General features: G+C 35.4%; 1 protein-coding gene across 1 annotated transcript in view; it reads right to left on the reverse strand.

Annotated features, from left to right (window-relative positions):
* The window catches only part of LOC150095391 (protein DENND6B), a 480,236-nt gene that overhangs the window by 203,890 nt on the left and 253,555 nt on the right, over window positions 1-22,791 (reverse strand). The window lies entirely within an intron of this gene.

The raw sequence follows: 22,791 nt of genomic DNA on the forward strand, positions 1-22,791 counted from the left end.
TAAGGTGATACAACACCGAGCAACTCATTGCAAAGGTGGAGCAGGCTAACATCACTCCTATCTCAGTATCTCCCATAATGCAAAACACATCTTCTTGCGGATATGTATAATGTTATGTATTAAGGGAAGGGCCACTACCCAGACTAGTTTCAACCTTTATTGAGGTCTCTTCGGTGGGAGCCAGGCCTAAGTGGAGATACCAGGCAGAAGCATTATCAAGGTCATCTCTACCTATAGGAGTTGCCAAATGGTGTGCCACCTTTTTATTAAATTACTCTGGATTTAGAGAAAGATGTTGAAAGTTTATTTTTCACTTGGTTAGACTAAATTTAGTTTAACCCTTTATCCAAGTGTGAGCAAACAAAGTTTGCGCCTGAAAGTATCTTCAGGACTGGGGTAAGGTGGTACCACACTGGGCAACTCGTTGCAAAGGTGGAGCAAGCTAACATCACTCCTATCTCAGTATCTCTCATAATGCAAAACACATCTCCTTGCAGGTATGTATAATGTTATATATTAAGGGAAGGGCCACTACCCAGACTAGTTTCAACCTTTATTGAGGTCTCTTCAGTGGGAGCCAGGCCCAGATAGGAGTGCTGTTAGCTTGCTCCACCTTTGCAACGAGTTGCCCCGTGTTGTACCACCTTACCCCAGTCCTGAAGATACATTCAGGCGCAAACATTGTTTGCTCACACTTGGATAAAGGATTAAACTAAATTTATTATACTCTAACCAAGTGAAAAATAAACTTTCAACATCTTTCTCTAAATCCAGAGTAATTTAATAAAAAAGGTGGCACACCGTTTGGCAACTCCTATAGGTAGAGATGACCTTGCTAATGCTTCTGTCTAGTATCTCCACTTGGGCCTGGCTCCCACTGAAGAAACCTCAATAATGGTCGAAACTAGTCTGGGTAGCGGCCCTTCCCTTAATACATAACATTATACATATCTGCAAGGAGACAAGGAGATGTGTTTTGCATTATGGGAGATACTGAGATAGGAGTGATGTTAGCTTGCTCCTCTTTTGCAACGAGTTGCCAGGTGTCGTACCATCTTACCCCAGTCCTGAAGATACTTTCAGGCGTAAACTTTGTTTGCTCACACTTGGATAAAGGATTAAACTAAATTTATTATAGTCTAACCAAGTGAAAAATAAACTTTTGACATTATCCTTATGCGCACAGTATTTCTTCCACATCATCTTTTTCTTACAAATCTCTTGCTTAATTAAATTACACATCCATTTCACTCCAACTCTATTTATTCTTTGAATTCTTGGATACATTCTGATATTGCATCATTTAAGTATTATTTTAAACACTTCCCATGTACTGTTGATTTCCTGCTTTGTCGTTCAGCATGTAAACTTTTTCTGGGAAAAAAAAAAAAAAATTTAGGTACTATCCAAGTCAGTACCGCATGATCACAGTCACCAACCGGAGGCAGAATAACTACTAAAATACTCTGGATTAGAAATAGATGTTGGAAGTTTATCCACTTGGTTATACTATAAATTAAAGATGCCAAGAAATTATATTCTTAATTTAATCCTTTAATTCAAGCGTCTCCGTAGCGCAATTGAAAGAACGACGGTAAGTCGTGCCCTTTGATTGGAAAAGGCCTAAGTTCGATTCTCGTCGTGACAGGAGGAATCTTTATATGGACTTTTTCAATTGAAGGTGAGTTAGTCAATCTCATATGGAGGTAGCAGGGTTTTTTCTCCCGGAAACTTAGCTTTTTCATTCTGCATACAGAAAAATCAGACCTTCAGAACACACACAATTTACAGACAAAAAAATACTAGTTGCGGTGGTGGTGGTGGGCGGTAGATAGCATTAATGTGGATGATTGGTAGTAGAGGTTCGGTGTGGTGGTAGTGGGGACGGAGAGTTGTACGGAGAGTAGGTATCCTCCCACGATGAGTCTTCGGACTTCTTGGAGGTGTCATGATTAATAATAATAATATCTACTTGTATATGGAAATATGACCTGCATTACCTCAACCTTAGTGTCACTTATGGTTCTGGCTCCCACTGTTGAGATCTCCATAAAGGTCAAAACTAGTCTGGGTAATGACCCTTCCCATAATGTATAGCATTGTACATATCCGTAAGGATATGTACTTTGCATTATGGGATACTATGCAAGTGATGTGAAGTCATTAGCCTCTATATATCAGCTGCTCAGTCCTGAAGTTACTTTAGGCATAAACTGTTTGCTTACACTTGGATAAAAAATAAAACCATGAATATAATTTCTTGACATCTTTAATTTATAGTTACATCTTTAAATGAATCCCCCTCTGACACTATAATCAAATCTAACACTTTTTGACCACAAGTTCCTTCTGTCACAAGCTGCTTGAGGAAGTTGTCTCGCAACAGCTCAATAAATTCAGTTTCATTCTTTTCATGCAATTTCACAGCTACCCAATGTGAAATTAAAGTTTCCATTATGATCACTCTATTCACACCCATCGTATATATTTGGTGATGCTTCACTAGCAACCAATCCACCAAGTCTGTAACACCCCACTATGTATTTAATCTTGTTACAAACCAGATGGCTTCAAACTCAATGCCACATAAAAAACCATTACTAGTATAGGTCTCAACTCTAACTGGATTCAAGTAATCTGATATCATTAGCAGCACATCCTGTCTATCCTTCCTAAAAAATACTATACCCTTTGCACTTGATACCAGATATTATGTCCAGTTCTGATAGCCAGGTCTCACTAATGCCTACAATACGAGGTCCCAATAAATTAACTAAGGCAACAAACTACTCCACTGTTTCGGATACTCATAGCATTCAACATAAGTTACCTGCATGCTCTTTTGCATACTCTTGTCTGTGGTCTGCATGACAGAGTTCAACAACTTGAAGATCTCTATTCTTATCTAGTTCTTACTTATGCAGACATCTTTACACATCATGCTTGATAAGTCCACACTGGATGAATACAGAATCATTATCTCTTCATAATCATTTCCATAATAATAATCACTGCCATCATTAACATGGTTACCTAATATTGTCACTCTTACAGATTCTCATGATTCCTCCCATCAGAATTCAGTTTCTCTGAGTCTCTGTGATAGGTCTTATATCAATATTTTTGAAGACTTCTGATGCCAAACCCATTTTCAAGTGTAGGCCATTCCTCTTATATAAATGCAATCTTCCCTCAAACTCACTCCACACGTTCAATAACTTTCATCCATTCCTTCTACACAGCCTAAGCACAGAATCATTTGCCATGCCCTTCTTTGTAATTCATTTCCATCATATCTAACATATGACAATATTATAACAATTTAACACAGAACTTGGTTTTATCATATACTGCAACGATAGAGATTACTAAGCTTACAGTAAACAGATGAGAAGAGAAAGAAAGTATATATATACATATATGAATATTGAAACAGCACCTTCGTACTGCAGCTGAAGAATAATTTGGCAATATGCCTCCTGTGAATAGAAGAAACCTGAATTCAATTCTCATAATAATGATGGAATCTAGCAATCCTTCAATAAGCCTTTTTTTTTTGCATTTGAAGGTGAGTTAGCTAATCTCAGAGGTCGCAAAATTTTTCCATCTGGAAACTCAGTTTTTTCAATGGGCAGATTGTGTAGTGTATTGGTGGACAGCAGATGATGTGGAGTTGATGGTTGATTGTGTGCCATGTAGGTGGTGTAGAGTGTCCCTCCCACAATGCTGCATCCTTGAACCCCGTGGAGGTATCACATAATAATAACTAATACTGGAAGTAACTATAATTTGCATGGGGTAATGCAGAAGTAATTTTTATGAATTTAGTTAATAATACGTGTTCAAAAAGCTAAGGATAAGCTACATTTTTACTTGTATATGAAAAAATTTTCATAAGTGACAGCCAAATGCGAACAATTTATTGCCAGCATACTAATAAATTATATTGCACAAAACGTGTTATAAATTTTGTACAAATTAAATTGCAATAAGTTTTTGGCAAAAGTTATAAATTTCCTAAGGATGTAGTTAAGGAATTAATATACAGTGCTTACAGAAAACTAAGTGAAGAGACATTAATGTATGGAATATGTCTGCCCCAAAATGCGATGGAGCTCTCAGGACATTGTACCATGCTTAGCACTAAGTGATTCAAGAGTTCTTGAGCCATACTGGCCCACTCCTCTTTCAGAGCAAGGATAAGGCCTTGTTTGTTTTCTGGAGGGGAATTTTGAGCAGCAACGTGTCTCTCTATTGCATCCCGAATATTCTAGGGTTTGAAATCCAGGGAGCATGCTGACCACACAATTTGATTAATATCTTCAATCTGCACCATCGACAGGGTGCAGCATAGAGGCAGTCTGTCTCACAGCAGAGCTTAATAAGGGCGCTTGTTCAGCCATATTGCAGTAGGCGCCATCACAAGTGTGGAAAGATGTTTTTTTTCCAAGCTTAAACTGATTAAATATTATTTGCGAACAGCAATGACCCAAGAAAGATTGGTTGGTCCAGCAACTATATTAATAGAGGCAGATATAGTTTATAATTTAAATTTATTATGTTATTAATTTTTATTGTGCAAATAAGCTATTTATTTTAATTTCAACTATGATACCTCAGGAAATCCCCACATTTTCGATAAAACCAACATTGCTTTCCTTCGATGCAATAAAAGCTCTCAGAATGCCACCAACGAAGTACCATTCTTGAAACTTTCTGTCAGCTGTTATATTGCTGCCACGACATGGCAGCAATATAAGAGCTGACCACCTGTTGGAACAATATTTAATTGTTTGCCACGGGGCATGATCTAATCTGGCGATGGCCCTGTCTTCAGTCCCCACAAGTATCTCCACTGCTTGGGTATGATGTGGTGTGACACATAGTCATCCATAAAAATGAATTTTTCACCTACAGCATTATGGAACAATTGAACATGACAGTGAAGAACTTCTTTGCAATATTGTTCAACAGTCATAGTCCCTTTTTCCAGCACTTGTAGCTTGGTGCATCCATTAAGCATAATGCCTCCTGACACCATGATAACAGCACCGCCATATCTATCCCTTTCAAGAACATTCTCGCGATGGTAAGTGGTACAACTTTCATGCCAGATCAAGCATTGTCTAGAATCATAGGATATCACAAGATTAATCATAACTCATAAGTCGTTTTAATCATAAGATTAAAACAACTCTCACCTGTAAAGAGTACATTAGCCTATTGGTGTCTTGTCCAAGTTTTATGGACACAACACCACTGAAAACATGATCTACGATCAGCTGTGGATAAAGAGACGCAGACTACAGGCCATCGGGCATATAGGCTTACTTGTCACAAATGTCTTGCCACAGTTTGTTGAGATATCTACATACCTATGCTTAAATGGAGCCAATTTGTTAGCTGACCTGCTGTGATGTGTCAATTACATTTTGCTGTTATAACCAAAAATTTGTCTTCATGCTCGGTCAAGTGAGGTCGACCTCTTAGCAAACATCTAGAACACATTCCACTGGCTTGAAACACAGTACTGATAACCTGGATACAATGCTATGTGAGATTCCAAACTCTCTGACAATATAGTAATTCTTCGGCCTTTTTCAAGCTTTCCAATAAGTCTTACCCACGTGAAATCTGTCTTTGAGACATTACAAGACATCCAGGTTGGCAACTTTATTTCTTCACGAAAAGAGCTTCCTTCGAACACAATTTGCTTAGTGCAGCATTTTGCCTTTTATCCTGTTGAGTGCAACCACATGAACCTTTTGTGTGCAATTTTAAAATTTGAATGTGTACCCACTTCCTACTCAAAGTCATCAACTATACAAATTGCCACAATCTGATTCATCTGAATTTGCAGTTATAATCTTCGGAAATAGTGTTTGCCCTTAGGTTTTGGACACCTGTGTATTAGCTACAATGTGTTGTAGCCATTCATTTTTTTTTTTTTTTTTTTATAAGTATGTGATAGAGAGTTCTTTAGATCTCAAGAAAAAGTTGTATATTTTGTAATTATACTAAATATTTTTGGCATGGCTCCAATACATGCCAAATACAATAGATGTATGGAGAGAGAGTCAAACACATGATAGTGGAATAGAGAATAGTGACAAAATTCAGGAAGATGTAACTCGATTTAAGTGCAGCAGCAGAAGGTCAGGAGAATAAGGAGGACCTCATGAAAGAAACAGCATGGAGCCCTTCATAAGTATGGGATAAAATAAAAAATAAAAAAATAGAAATGTCAGGTGAATGGTAGATTCACCTGACAATGAAAGAGAAAGGCAAGAAACAAAAGGTGTGATGTAAAAACCAGAAAACAAGAGTAGCAATACAATTTTTTTGTGGTGATTTTATGATAAAAGGAGTATTTTATTAGAATGTGATTACATATTGTTTTGCTGGTACACAAATTAGTAATAACATTAGTGAAGTTGTGATGCAAAAAGATATGACAAAAGAATTTGTTGTTTTAGGAAGCACTAATGACCTGAAAGTGAGAAACACTGTATGAGAAGATATGAAAAAGTTACTGGAAGAAGTGAAAAGAAGAGCGAGAGAGAGAGAGAGAGAGAGAGAGAGAGAGAGAGAGAGATTATGAGTTTGCAGCCAAAATTTGAACGTGTTAAGTGCAACTCCAGATCAATTTAAGTGAAAAAGCACTTAAATAAATGTGAAATTAGGTCTCTTGAGAAAGTCCTTCAGTGAGAGTGTAGAAGTGCAATTCAGAAAACTAGGGTTGATTGGGAGGTGGGGGAAAGGTAAGTGTATATGCAGGCACTCATGAGGCAAGTGTGAGAATGACCAAAATATGTTTAATTCTCGATGAATCTAGTTTAAGTAACAAAACTGAATGGATTAGTCAATGCCATATGAAAGTAGTAAGAGGACATTGCAATTTACATATACTGATATCAGGAGTGTAAGTGAGAGGTTTTTTTGTGGCATTGGTGGCTGTAACTTGCCCAAAAGTTATAACCCTTAGTAAGACACAGAAGACAGCAGGTAGTTAAGGGGTTAGAGTGTAAAAGAGAGAGAGAGAGAACAGGATGGAAGATGGTAGTACTGCTGATGACAGCAGGTGAAAATGCAGGCAAAGAGTAGATCATCAGAAGGCAAACAGATGTGAGTTCAAGGCCAAAAATTTAACTTCAGAGACATACAAGGAGGGGGCTGGAAAGTTTTGATAAAAACCTAGAACAAAAATTATATTAAAGCAACTGATATACCCAAAAGAAAGAACATACTAATAGCAGCTATGAAGGTAACTCATGCTTTTATATCCTCATATGTTCTTTCTTGTGGTTATATCAGTTGCTTTTGTCATTTTTCTTCTAGATGTTTATCTAAACTTTCCAGCCTATCCTCGTAGACCAGAAGGAAGAAGTATCACATTGGAGGAAAAAAACAGAATTTATTAATTTGTTAAGAGATAATTACTTAAAAAGCATATGAAGGGGATTCAGGGTTGGGTTATGCTGGATCTAGTAACAGGTTCAGAGAATCTGTCCATAACCAAGGTAGGAACATTGCCTCTAAGTAAGGTGAATGGCCATGTGGTCATGACTTTATTGCCAAACATAGAATTTTTTCTTAAGAAGAGATATATAAGTTACTAAAAGGCACATGATTATGACAAGCTTGGGAGCAAACTGAAGCAGTGCAATTGTATAAGAATCTGCCAGGGAAGAATGGTAGCAGAATATGGGAGATGATCAAGGGACATCTAAAGAAAGCAATATCAAACTGTATGCACAAGGTCAGGAGGATAAGTCAGGTAGAAGTTAGATGTATTGTTAGAATCATTTAGCAGGAGCTATAAAAGAAAGAAAATTGTTGTAGAGGAAAAAGGAAAAAGTTGATCAAGTTTGCAAGCAGTACACAACACAGGCAAGAATAGTGACCAGAATGGTAAAGAAAGCAAAATCAGACTATAAGAAGAAATTAGCAAAGGAGGACATATGAAATTCCAACATTCTTTCGCTATGTGACAAATAAAAGGAAGAACAACTAAGGAAGGATAACTGCAATGAGTGTTAATGATAATGAAGTGACAGAAGAAAACAATTACTTGATTGACTAAGAGACCACTTTGCAAGGATCTATGATCCAAGTGAAGACATTGCTGTGATATGTACAAAACTAATTAGGTAACAGAGGCTGATGAAATGAAAGTGCTTAGGATGTTACAGAATCTTGATACAAATACAGCCATGAAATTAGATGGGATGTCAGCTCATGTGTTACAAGAATGTGCAAAGGAATTAGCATTGCATCTGACGAGGTTGTTTAACTTAAATCTTAGCTCAGGTGAAGTCATAAGGGGTGGAAGGATGGCAGAACAGTTCCAATGCATAAAAGAGATCAATATCTCCTGAATGGTGGCAAAAGATACTGGAGAAATTAATCATTTTCTGAAATGGGCAAAATTCAGGAATGGATGGATAATATTATACTCTGAGGGAAGCAGCATGATTTCATGAAGGGAAGGTCATGCCTTATTCATTTAGTCCCCTTTTTCATAACAGAGTGACAGATGAGTTAGACAATGGGAATTAATCACTACAAGATGATACTGCTGGATTTTGTGAAGGCATCTGACAAGATAACACATAGATAACCATCCTCATTTGTTCCAGATGCTGGAACAAATGAGGATGGATAGTAAGCTAGAAACATATACATTATCTACCAATAACTGTCCTGACACTTTATCAATTTACAATTGATACCAGCAGGTGAACCCTAATATTGGGTATGTCCACCTTTGGCTTTGAGGGAGGCTTTCCACCAATGTGAAGCACACATTAGGAGGAATTTGTCTCCATTCCTCCATCAGAGCAGCACTGAGTTCAGTGACAGATCAAGGACATGCTGCTGTGGCCCTCAATTGCCACTCCAATTCATCCCACAGGCGTTCAATGGGGTTGAGGTCAGGACTCAGCACAGGCCAGGGTAGTTGTTTAACATCCATCTCTTCATACCATTCCATAACAGATGCAGCTTTGTAGCATGAAGCATTGTCGTTTTGATAGTAACACAGATCCATTCGATAAAAACTCCCCAGTGTAGACAGCCCCCAATTATCCAGCATATCAAGTTACTGAGCTGCTGTCATGGAACCATGGTCATGACCTGTGCTCCAAACCAGCTGAATGCACCTCACACCATTACTCCTCCACCACCAAACTTTACTGTGGGTACAACACACTGTGGTAACAAGCATTTACCAGGCTTCCTCCACGCCCTGCTATCAGACTGGAAACAGGTGAACCTTGATTCTCAAGAGTGTTTATCCACTGGTCAAATGTCCAGTTCACACACTCTTTGCACCAGGTCAGATAAGCCGCTTTGTTGCGATGTTTGGCTTGTGTGTCGCTGCTCTTCCGTGGAAACCCAGCAAATGGAATTCTTTTCATAAAGTATGTATTAGTGGTCACAATGTTGTTACTGCCACTGCGGAACTCATTATGGATGGTCTGTGCTGACTGTAACCGGTTTTTGCATGCCACCTGTTTTAAACCCTCCTGTCCCTGTCAGTCATTTTCAGCTGCTGCCCTGGGTGTTTTCCTGCACTAGTGATGCCAGAACATCTCCATTTGTTGATCACATCGCCAAAAGTTGATTTTGGATGCTCCAGTTGAGTGGCAATGGTAAATATGGACATCCCACCAATGTGACAGCCAACAGTGACACCTCTCTTGAAGTCACTGAGTTCACATCGTATTGCCATACCACCTATATTCGACCGCTATGATAAAATACTGCTTCCTACTATCTGCACACCGGTTTTTATGTTATTAACAAACCTGGAGTGTTCCATAACTTGCAAATAACAAGAGTATCCAGACAATTATTGATAGACAATATATATATATATATATATATATATATATATATATGAGGGTGGGGTATGATAGACAGATCATTCAAAGAATTAAATCAAATAGGTGGTACTTTTATAAAAATTCAACAAGACTGTATACTACAACACATCAACCTGTTTTTTGCTTTTTATATATATGAGGGTGGGGTATGATAGACAGATCATTCAAAGAATTAAATCAAATAGGTGGTACTTTTATAAAAATTCAACAAGACTGTATACTACAACACATCAACCTGTTTTTTGCTCATGTACTCAACACAGTTTTTTTGTCTTGATTAATTTTGCAACAACAACTGGTCTGATTGAAATAAATAAATAAAAATAACAGGGGTGCTTAAGGGTCAAAGCTGTATACCTGAAAGGAGACCACCACATAGCCTTTAACCCCTTAATGCAACAATTAAAAATCAGAAAGCGGTCGTTTTTCTGCCAATTTTTTGGCAGAGGGTGATTTTCTGGTGTATATAATAAAGTGGTGTATATAATAATGCATTTTTTTGTTCAATAATGACGGTATTCTGGTTTTCAGCAGGCAATAGTGGACAAAAAATGTGCAAACGCAAACGAAATAGCTGATACACGTCGTTGGCAACTATTCTCGGCTGAAAGGAAATAGGCACAAAATTGTCTAGCGTGTATATTCGGTTGTATTTATATGTAAAACCAAATTCACGGTAACACGTATTAACTCGGGTAAGCGGAAAAAATTCAGTTTCTCGGACCCGAGTTAAGTCGGTTGAGTGTGTTAAGGGGTTAAAGGAATGCGGAGAACTGACCAGGGCTTCTGGCCTAATGTCCAATCCTCACCTTTTTGTGGTGCACCCTGTTGGGTATCTACCTGGATACTGAACGAACGAGGATGGGCTGGCAATTTGGGATTTAGCCGACCAAATTGTATTCTTATTGGCTTAAACCAATATACAAAATGATGGTACAACATGACAAAATTTCATGCCGGCTGGGATGTGGCCCGGTTAAACAAGGCCCCCCCATTGTTTTTGCCAGGGAACCAGGGCGAACAGCGAAAAGTCAGCTACTGAAACAAATCTGAAAGCACACCCCAACTCAACATCGCCAGAGTTAAAGATCGGTACTATCAACATAAGACGCCTGAATGGCAAAGAAATAGAGCTAGCTGAGGAATTAGATAAGTACCAAATCGACATAATAGGGGTGACTGAAACAAGAAAGACAAAAACTGGTAAGATCTTTCTCAGCAATAAATACAAAATGTTATATTCAGGCAATGACAATCAAGGAAAAGAAGGAGTAGCCATAGTATTCAACACAAAATACGAGGCTAATCTTCTTGAATGGCAGGCAGTCTCAAGTAGAATGATGTGGGCAAATATCAGAATGGGGAATTGGACAATGAGACTTATTTGTGCATGTGATCCCACAGAAGGCTCTACTAAGGTAGAAGTGGAGGAATTTTTTCAGGCTTCAGAAAAAGCAACTTACACAATGAAAAAGGAAAAGTTGGTCCTTGTTGGGGATCTAAATAGCAGAGTAGAAAATGATTATCAGACATACAAAAATGTTTTGGGAGAATTTGGAGAAAAGAGCAAAGCTAATGGCAGATATCTGTTGGATTTCTGCTCAGGACATGGACTGGTTATTACTAACACCATGTTCCAACATAAAAATGTGCACAAATTCACATGGAGAGAAGAGGCAAGGAATAAGAAAAGTCTCTTTGACTACGTTATTGTTGATTGTGATGTTTTCTACCTGGTGTAGGACACCAGAGTGTACAGAGGATTTGAAATTGGAAGTGATCACTATTTAGTCTTGAGCAGGATACAATTGAATTTCATATTGAAAAGAATAACAGGTAAGAAAGTTTTAAAGCGAATAAAAGTTGAGCAGCTCTCAGATGTGACTGTAGACTAAAATACACAAAGATTATTGAAGAAAAAATAAAGAGTTTGGGGACAGGAACCATACCATGGAGATTCAGTGGCAAGCCTTGAAGAAAACCCTGATTGATTCAGCTAGAGAGGCATATGGTGAGGTAGTGTGCAAGGATAGAAAAATCAGAACTCAATGGTGGATACTGAAAGTTAAAGAGGCAGTGAAGGAAAAGAAGAAAGCATATCAAAACTTCCTGGCAAATAAGTGCTTTTGCTCTTAGAGAATATAGAGACAAATGCAAGAAAGCAAAAAACTGTGTAAAACTAGCTAAACAAGTCATGGGAGGACTTTGGCAAGAATATAGAAAATAAATATCAAGAAGGTGGGAAGATATTCTGGAGGTTGTTGAAGAAGCTTAGAAATGGAGGAAAGAGTGCTGTAAAAGGAGTTAGAGATGATAAAGGTGACATGAAAATGGGAGAAAAAAAGATATCCTTGAAGTATGGAGTAATTACTTCAAAAAATTGCTAAATGAAACAAGCAGTGATAGCACAGTGGTAAAAAACACTCAACAGGCATACAGTTAGGAATACATATTCATACTTGAAGTAGAAAAACCCATCAAGGGCTTGAAATGTGGAAAGGCAGCAGGAGTAGATGATATTCGACCAGAAATGCTGAAGCATGGTGGTATAAATGTCTTACAGTGGCTGCACTGCATAGTTCAGAAAGCCTGGACACAGGGACGAATTCCAGATGACTGGAGTAGAGCTCTAATAGTACCCATATATAAAAAGGGAAATAAAACTGAATGTGAGAATTACAGAGGTATTTCCGTACTGAGTGTTCCTGACAAGATCTATGCAAGTATACTTGAGAAACGGTTGAGAAGAATTGTGGAAGAACAAGCTGGATTCAGACCAAATAGACGCTGCCAGGATCAGATCTTCACTTTATGACATATAGTTGAGAAAGCATGGGAATATAACAAAGATCTGTATTTAAGTTTTGTCGATTTGTAAAAGGCATATGACAAGGTGCTAAGAGAGAAGTTATTCAATACGCTACATTTAATATATATTTGATATAATAGATTGATATAATGCCATATTGACATATGGTGTCAATGGGGCATTATATCAAGAAATACTTAGTCTTAATTTGAGTTGTAAGTCAGCAGTTAGAATTGAAGGAAGTACAGGAGGATGGTTTAATGTTAAATCTGGTGTGAAACAAGGATGTACATTATCTCCTGTGTTATTCATTATCTATATGGATCACATTATGAAGGAAAGTGGTATTAAACATGATATCAGAATTGGAGATGTTACTGTCAGCTCTTTGCTTTATGCGGACGATGTTATACTTCTAAATAAATCCGCTACAAGTTTGCAAGATTCCCTGACTAAATTGAATAACTGTTGTAATAGATACGGTATGAAGGTCAGCATTAAAAAGACAAAGACAATGAAAATAGGTAGAATTTTAATTAAAAATAAATAGGTAGTTCACAACTGTGTTGTGAACGAGGAACCTGTGGAACAAGTAAAACATTTCAGCTACTTAGTCACGATTTTTAGTGAAGATGGTAAATTAAATATGGAAATAGACAACAGAATCAACAAAGCTGGTATGGTAGGAAGTCAACTGAATAAATTCATATGGAATAAGAGAGAAATTAGTCAGAAAACTAAATTAGCTGTATACAAACAGTGTTCAAACCAGTTTTAACTTATGGATCTGAGAGCTGGGTCAGAAGTAAAACACTTGACCAAAGACTAGAGACCGCAGATATGAGAGTCCTGAGAAAGATTAGAGGTGTGAACAGATGGCATCACTGGCAGTATCATATTAAAAACAAGGATATTAGGAAAGAACTTGACACTGTCAGCATCCAAGAATGCGTTGGCAGAGGTAATCGCAGGTGGTATGGACACTTAAACAGAATGGGCGAGAATAGATTAGCAAAACAAGTGTTCTCTGCCAGGTTGGCAGGAAAACAACCCAGGGGAAAACCAAGATATAGGTGGATTGATACGATACAAAGTGCCTTAGACGATAGAAATATAAGATCTGATAATGTTGGAGTCTTGACAAGTAACAGACTGATTTGGAGGAAAATTGTAGATAGGAAGTTAGTAATGAAGTAAATTTTTCATGTAGTACTATCATATCCTGTACATCCTTTGAAGGTACATGTCAGGAATTTGATGATGATGACAATAAAAATAACAAATATAAATCATAAATACCTAATTTTATTAAATCCCATCCAGCCAATGCAGAATTACTGTCATTGATCGGAAATGTTTTGTAAGTAAAAATGATCTGATTAAAACCAAAACTAGATCTAGTAAACATCGTTTCATGTATATAAATTTGAAATATCATTAAATTATGAAGATTATCTGAAAAATTCGTGATGGTCCTAACATTTGATAAATTAAAAGCAAAGCTATTTTTGGCAATAAAAATAATAATTTTTATTATTTTAATATTTATTCTATTTCGGTCAATGATAAAAATAATAATCTCAGCAAATTTCTTTAAATACAATGACCACTTTAACGAACAAATTTTTGGTCAACTTAAGGGCCCAAACATTTGTGGTTTAAGCCCTGAACTTTTTCTTGCCCAGATGGAAATGATTCCTATCTCCTTATCCACTTGATCTTATATTATCTTAGTTGTAGTAGTATTATTTCATATCTTATTTCTTAAGATATGAAAAGTTAACAATGTTCTAAGCATTGAAAATCCATATGCCATACAACAATTATTTTGTTCTTTCGACAGCTTTAGCCACTTCAAAGTTAAAATTCTGTACTGAATATGCAGAAAATAAATCTTCAACTTCATAAATTTGACTTTATTAGATTTTATCATTATATCAATATCAAAGTATACCACAATGTTACTATCATTGGAAATTATTTGCATTTCATCTCCTATTACTCTTATTTTATCAAAAAATCTGTCATATTAACATAATTCATTAACACCTATACATACTAATCTTCTCTCATTGCTTTAAACCAAGAAATCAGAAGACAGCTGAAAGATATCTTCCATTCTCAATAATATCTCTAACAACTAATCAACTATGCTATTCACTCAGCAGAAAATCACATAACTTCTTCTCAAAGTAACATATCAAAATCACATAGTTTTTAAACTCCCAGATATCCATAATATTTAGAAAGCAACAATACACATCTTCAAATATCCAAATTATAAAACTGTCTTTGCCACCACCAACAAACTACAAAATTTACTAATACACAGAATAGCTCATACCGATACATTACTATGTCATAATGTTATTTATAAGTAACTACCAGTTAGGATGCATTACCTGTTATAATGGATCCGCCAGTAGTCCCATAAAATCAAGCTTAACTGAACATCATTGCAATTGCAACATTCCTATACCAGACTACTTACAAAACCTTCCACCACTAAGGGGAGGGGGGGGATGCAAACAAAAACAAGCTGGCAACAATAAAAATCCCACCACTGAGATATACTCACATGATATACAATCCAAACATACCTCTGATATTGAGAAGGTTAGTATTATCGAATTATACAAAAACCAAACCAAATTAAGTTGCTTGGAATCTCTAGACAACAGACATCCAATATACCATAAACACATTAAAGCCCAATCTATGCTCACCCTCATGGCAATTAAATTACGTTGCAATTACTCTCCAATCCTCTTGAACCAACACCTCTTAATACACCATTTCATAAAACAACTTAGCAAACACAGTTTTCTCCAGTCAAATTCTGACATTTTAAACAAGAAGGCCAGCACACCATATAACAGGTTTTTTGTTCTTTTAAATTCAAAGTTTTCTTAATTCTTTTATTTTATTGTTGTTATTTGCTCTATTTATATTTCTTTGGTTATCTGATAAGTTTCTTCTCTCAGTTATTGGTTCACATTCAACACTTCTAATCATATATCATCTTAGCTCTTATTAAGTCTAGCAAGTACTGCATCATCTTTACCTTCAAAATTATGCACTGAGTTATGTAAAATAAATAATCCTTCCTTAATTATTTATATCATTTATTTAAAATCTCACTTAGCATGATAGATGGGCTGCTCTACTACCAAAATACGTTTGCTCTTAATTTATTAAATTCTGTCCAAAGTAGAGATTATTATAATAAACAGTACAAACAGTACATAAGAAACACAAATCTTTTTTTCTTTCTCAAGTTTATATAAAACCTACCAACGTGAGTAGGTTTTCTGTAAATATGGCCTAACTTTTGCATCATCCTCCTATCATCCTATCCATAGGTTGCAATGTCCCCTGCCATAAAAAAATTAACTAAATACTTGTTCCTTCTCTCACAACCCTCTCACCATACAGATTACACTAATCCTATACTATTCCTTATATATCTAGGGCAGCTCAGAAAAAGTAGCTAGAACTTTTAAGAAATATTATCAGCACTGTTTGCAACCCATATATGAAACTAATTGCCTTTATCTGCTCTCCTCAAGAACAACTTTCTATTCTCTCAATTCCTGGATATAAGAATTCTTGTTCTTGCAACTTGCCATATTATAGATAAATGGAAAGATCTGCCAACATCCCTCCTTAATACAAGAAAGATACAGAACCACCATAATTAGGTCAGCCAGGTATGGATGATGCCTTGGACACAGAATCAACTGAAAAAATACAAATGCAGTAAATACAAATGTCAAAGACTTTTTTTTTGAATCAGCAGCAGATTTCAAAAAATCAGTCAAACCTCACTAAGTATAGCTGTATGAAACTTCCCATGATTTGGAAAAGTAATTCACTTATAGACATCCCAAGAGCCAATGCTGTATAACCTGTAGAGGTCACCCCCTCTTAAGGAATTTATCTTCCACTAAATTTTTGTGTTTGGTTTGTGTGCATCATTATGTATATTGAATACAATATAAAAATACAATACTGTTGCTGTATTGTACCCCAGATGATGGTTCCTGTCTTTATTTCATCTTTGTGCTGTTCTCATTGCATTAAATATGAACTTCAACAATCACTTAACCATAACATGAGCCTTAACTAGCACTCAGTCCTAAATACATGACTGTAACAACCAAAACAAGTCTGATGATAGACACTAACTGTTATATGAAGCATCAATTGAAAAAATCATCAACTGCTTTTCAATTGATGCTTCTTCAGGCATTAAGGAAACATCATGATAATATTTGGTGTCCTGTGAGACAAGACCAGAACACTTGAAATACTTCCAAATAAGATATGATTTATTCAAGTAAGTATCATTACAGAAAGGAAAAGTTCCTATAATATTGTAACAATAAACACAATGATAAACATGATGCAATTTCATGTACTGGAGTCTAGAAAAAGTTGTCAAAAACTTGAAGTTGTAAAAAAGTCAACATTCATTACTGTAACTTATGAAGAAAATTATGGAATTTAAATAAGCTCATATGGTAATAATCTTCGTAAGTGTTTTTTCTTTTTTTTTTAATTAAAAATTAACATAATAATAAAACTTTCATAGCAGCTATACTGCATAATTCAGAAGGGCTGATTGGAAGACCAAATTTCAGACCTGAGCAATCATAGAAAAAAGGGAAATAAAATGAGAATTAGAGAAAGTAAGTGTTTCATGTAAGATTTTTGCCTCCTGCATATTTGTGAAGTTGCTGAGAAAAAAAAATTGATTGAAGAGAAGTTTATTAAAGAACATTTGGGTTGTTCAAACCAAACAGGTTTTATCAAAGATAATATGTTTACTTTAAGACAATTAGTTGAAAAATCATGAGAATATAACAAGCATCTGTGCTTATCTTTTATAGATTTAGAAAAACATGTGGGGTTAAGAGACCCCAGATAATTTATGAAGATAGATTTTGCATGAAGACCCCAGAAGATAATTCACGTACAATATATAATTTGAACATTTTGAATAGCTTTCCAAAATGTTCAAAATTTTATTCAAAATGTTCCAATTATATATTGTACATGAATTATCATACAAGTAATATGTAGCCTATACTTAAGTTATAAGTCATCAGCTGGAAGTGAAGGATGTAAAGAAGGATTGTGTTGCATAAAACTTGGAGTGAGATAAGGCTGCATACTTTCCTGAATCCCATTATGAAGAAATTGATATTACACTGATATCACAATCAGAAATAAACTCACTTCCTTACATTATACAGATGTTACAATGCTACCTTCACTAAACTGAACAACTTTAACAGATCTGGTATGAAAATCAGCAGAAACATAAATATCAACTTTCTTGTATAATGAGACCTAGGAAGGTAGAAGTCTGTCTACTGTAAACCAACTTTTACAGTTGATTATATCCACAATACATAGTCCACCAACCATCTCAAAAATATGGCATTATAAAATTCCTAGTATCAAGAACACACAAAATTTGTTCTTCTGAACAATTTCTAAAACAAGAACTGGAAACCATCAAAGAAACAGCCTTACTAAATGGCTATAATCCAAGAATAACTCAAAAAATAATTAACCAGTCTATTGAGGACTCTTATACCACATATTAAAGGCATCTCTTAATGTGTGGCAAAAATTATGAAAAAATATAAAATCATCACTACCTATAAACCCATCAACCAAATTCATAACCTGTTACCTTCTCCAAAAAGAAACTCTCACCACTGATGCTACTTTGCATATACCAAGTACCATGTTCATGCAATTTGTTCTACTATGGACAAACAGGAAGCTCTATCAATAAATTTATCTCTGAACATCAAGACCACACCTGGCTTGGCACAACATGGAATTGAAAACACCAGGCTACTGCATAGATCCATATATAATGACCATTTATACAAAGAAAGTGCTGAAGTCTTACTTCATTTACCTAACCTCAATCGTAACGACCATCTCATTATTCCAATTACGTTAATATCATGAATTAAGGCAATAAATCCATTGTTTCTAATCAGCCATTAAAGGTGCATCTCCTTGATTTACAATGATTTAATTTGTATTTATAGTTACTACTGTATGGAAAGTACAAGAAGAAATGTAAACTTCTTGACACTCGAGTGCAATAAGCATTAAACACAGTAAAATATTTTATCAGGACCTAGGCACTATGGAAAACTAGTTCTAAGGAACATGGAATTTCAAGCTGAGTGAATACTGCTATTATCAGGAAAACTTCAAAGTTAATTATAAATAAAAAGTCAATAATTATTGATGACATTCTGTATTTTGCACAATGAAATGAAAACCAACACGATTTCATGCATAATAAAATACACAACCATTTTTTATATTTAATAAAAAAAAAAGTACAATTTTTTTTTTTTATCAAAAGGGAAAGATTTTTTATTACAAATAAACATTTCCATTAACTTTACCAGTAAATTTGAATCAGTAATAAAGTAAGTTTCACAGCTTGCACATGTAACAAAAATTATATAGAATTAATTCAAAAACTCCAATATATTTCACCCAACTTTACATGGACATCATCAGGGAAATAGACCATTAACTATATTCAAAAGATTAATCAAAATAATGAGTCATAAATCATGCATATGTCGATGAAGTATGATATTACACTATTAAAGTTCAAAGGAACAACTGAAGTTGAATAGATTATTAAAAAAAATTTAAAAAATTAAAAAAAAAGAACAATTATTAGTGATCACTTCCAAAAACTTGGATGGTTCTTAAGAACTGCTGTGTCTAGTGTCAATAGCGTGAGAAGAAAAGCCAGACTTATCAGATTCCAAAACATTATATAGTCTTGATGTTATTCAATTGTAATCAAGGCAGAATGGCCAGTCTGTCCAAAATAGGAAAAATAACATTTGCAGAGTACTTGATAGACATGGTAAGATGTAAGGAAAGAGGTAGTAATGCATCCTTTGGTGATGTGTAGGAAGGAAGACAGTTTCTGAGCTGGTTTGAGATAAGCATATAAATTGAATTTATGAAGAATCTTTACTATCTGGTTCCTTTAAGGTAGGGTATTGAAATTCTTTTCACATCGGATTGTAGTCTGGTAGAAGGATGATAATTATCAATAATTTTTTGAATGATAGTTTTGTTGCATCCATTACACATCAGATTAATTTAATTCAGTTCATCTAACAAAAGGGGATCAGAAGAGCAGATTGTATGAGCTTTGTGTACAAGACTCACGATAATGGTGAAAGGATGAGTGAATGTATCCACCAATAAAGTTTGGCTTCCAATAAACTGAAAAATTTAACTTGACCTGTGGGATTACGAATTATTATGGTATCCAAAAAGGGTATTGTTTATTGGATTCATATTCAATAGTGAACTTGATATGGAAGTACAAAGAATTTCCTTTCTCTAGGAACTGAAGTATTCTGACTCAGTGTGGGACCAGATAGCAAATATATCATCAACAAAACATAACCATATACGAGGCTGAGGGAATATAGTGTCAAAGAGTTATTTTTTTACATGCTCCATGAAATAATTAACTAAGGCTGGTGAGATAGGACTGCCCATTGCTGTTTCTTCTATTTATTTGGACAACTTATTATGCCATGTAAAACAGCCTGCATTGACAGGACACTTAAATATACTGACTATGTCTTCTGGGAAATCAGATTGTAAAAATTGAAGTCTCTTGTGATGGTAAAAGCCTTCTCTTGTATGTTGGTAAATAGAGAGACTACATCAAAAGAAACTATAATTTTGTTATTAGACAAATGTAGATATATTTTCTCTTTGAAGTGAAAACTGTTTCTGATATAACAGCTGGTATGGTTAGCGAGATTCTGAAGATGACAAGTTTTGCAAAGTAGTAAGTTGGAAAGCCAATACAGTCCACTATTTGGCATAGTGGGTGGCCATCCTTATGCTTTTAGGAAGACCATAAAGATGAGGTGGAAAGGCATGATGAATTTGCAACTTCTCCACAATATTGGCATACCACGATTGTACACTGTCTAATAATTTATTTAATTTATTAATTTGACTTTTTGTTGGATCCCTGCTGATAACACTGCAGGTTGATCTATCTCTTAATAAGATATTAATTTTATAAAAATACTCAGTGGTATTCGTGACAACGATATCAGTGTTCTAGTGTAGGGAGCAAAGAACTTGTAATTCGGAGAAGAGTATATTTAAAGGAGAGAGTTTTGCTTTGTATAAAATTTTGCCAGTCTCAAAATGTAATTTATTAGCCTCACCTGTACAAAATTCTTTGATGTTTTTCTACCTTTACCATGATTTGCAAGTAAGATACAAGTCGAGGTGACAAGGCAAAATCAGGACCTTTAGACAAAACATTTAGTTCATCATTTGTTAGTGGTTTATTGGTTAAATTTATAACTCAACTGTTGCAGTTAGATTCAGTTATTGGCTGAATACTGGCAGTTTCAACACTTTTAATACTTCAAACTTATGAATTAATCTACATTTATAGATGAAATGTGCTTGCCTGGCCAAGGACAGCAAATTATGAGAAAATTAACTCAAAAATGTTTCTTTGTGAAGGTTTGATTTAGTAATAATGCTTTGCTTGCTTTTTGATAAATCTTCCATCTAGAATACAACTGAATGGTTTCTTTAATTTTAACAAAATCAGGACTAATATCAGCAGTGTGACAACATTTAAGGAACACAAGTCTATTATGCAGATTTGCTTTATTCAAATGTAGGCGGGAGACAGATTTCATCTTCCAGTGTAAGATCACTGCCCTGCTTATAGGACTAAAGGGGCTTAAAAAAGTTTCATATTTCACCTCTAGAGCAAGGTTTCCAAGACTATGTAAAAAATTAATTAAAAAATATATAAAAGTATATAAAATTCATAAAAATGAAAAAAAAAAAAAATCCTAACCCACCCACAATATAAAATGTACTATCATCATCATCATCATCATCAAATTCCTGCCTTGTACCCTCAAGGAGTGTACAGGATATGATAGTACTACATGAAAAATTTACATCATTACTAACTTCCTATCTACAATTTTCCTCCAAATCGGTCTGTTACTTGTCAAGACTCCAACATTATCAGATCTTATATTTATAGAAATATACTATTATTAATACAGACCAGTATTTTACAAATAAACAATTATTAAAACCTACCAGTTTCGCCAGCAAACTGTCTGGCTTTTTCAAGGTATTACGGAGATATGAAAGTAAATGCAAATTAAAAGGAACATAAAAAACGTTGTAAACCAAACTAGTATCTATGGTTACACGTTTCACGTGACAAAGATGGCTTATTGTTCTTATTCATTATCACGCATGCGTGTTTGTTGTAGACTTGTAATGTGATTACTGGCTAGCTGTAGTTCAGATTGATTGAGAGAGAGGATCAAGTTTTTCCACGAACTGTTGAGAATTATACCCTGATTTCTGTTGAGGTTTCCGCCGGTTATTAGTACTATTGTGGCTTCCTTAAATACACGATGCCTGTAGTCGTCATCGAGATATGGCATGGAGCTGTTTTGCCAATCTATCGTGTGGTTAGACGTGCAGAAATGATGTGCTAAGCCGGAAGAAATGCTTCTGTTGTGGTTTACATCACCAACATGTTCTTTTTGTCTAATTTCTAAACTTCGTGAAGTTTGTCCAATGTAGGCAAGACCACAGGAGCAAGGAATGTAATATACTCCTGGATATTTGTAGAACGGAACTTTATCTTTTGGAGATCCTAAAACTTGTCTGATGTTGGTGGTTGGTTTGAAGACCACTCTGATGTTGTTGGCTCTTAGTATTCTTGCTATTTGATAAGAAATTGACTTGATGAAAGGTATCACTACAGTAGAAACGTGCTGACGGTGGGATTCTTCTTGTCTGGGGTCATTGTATAGATATTTTTTGATGATGTTTTGAGGGTATCCATTTTGTGATAGTGTGTTGGCTATTAGTGAGAGTTCATTCTGTGTATCCTCCTCTTCTGATATAAACTTTTTGGCTCTATGTTTCAACATGTGGATAATACTCAGTTTGTGTGACTTGTGATGGTTTGAAGTATAGTGAAGATATCTTCCAGTATCTGTGGGCTTT

The sequence above is a fragment of the Typopeltis vanoorti genome, chromosome 20, assembly GCF_054136105.1.
Source record: "Typopeltis vanoorti isolate ZY-2024b chromosome 20, IOZ_Tvanoo_1.0, whole genome shotgun sequence".
In the NCBI taxonomy this organism is placed as follows: domain Eukaryota; kingdom Metazoa; phylum Arthropoda; class Arachnida; order Uropygi; family Thelyphonidae; genus Typopeltis; species Typopeltis vanoorti.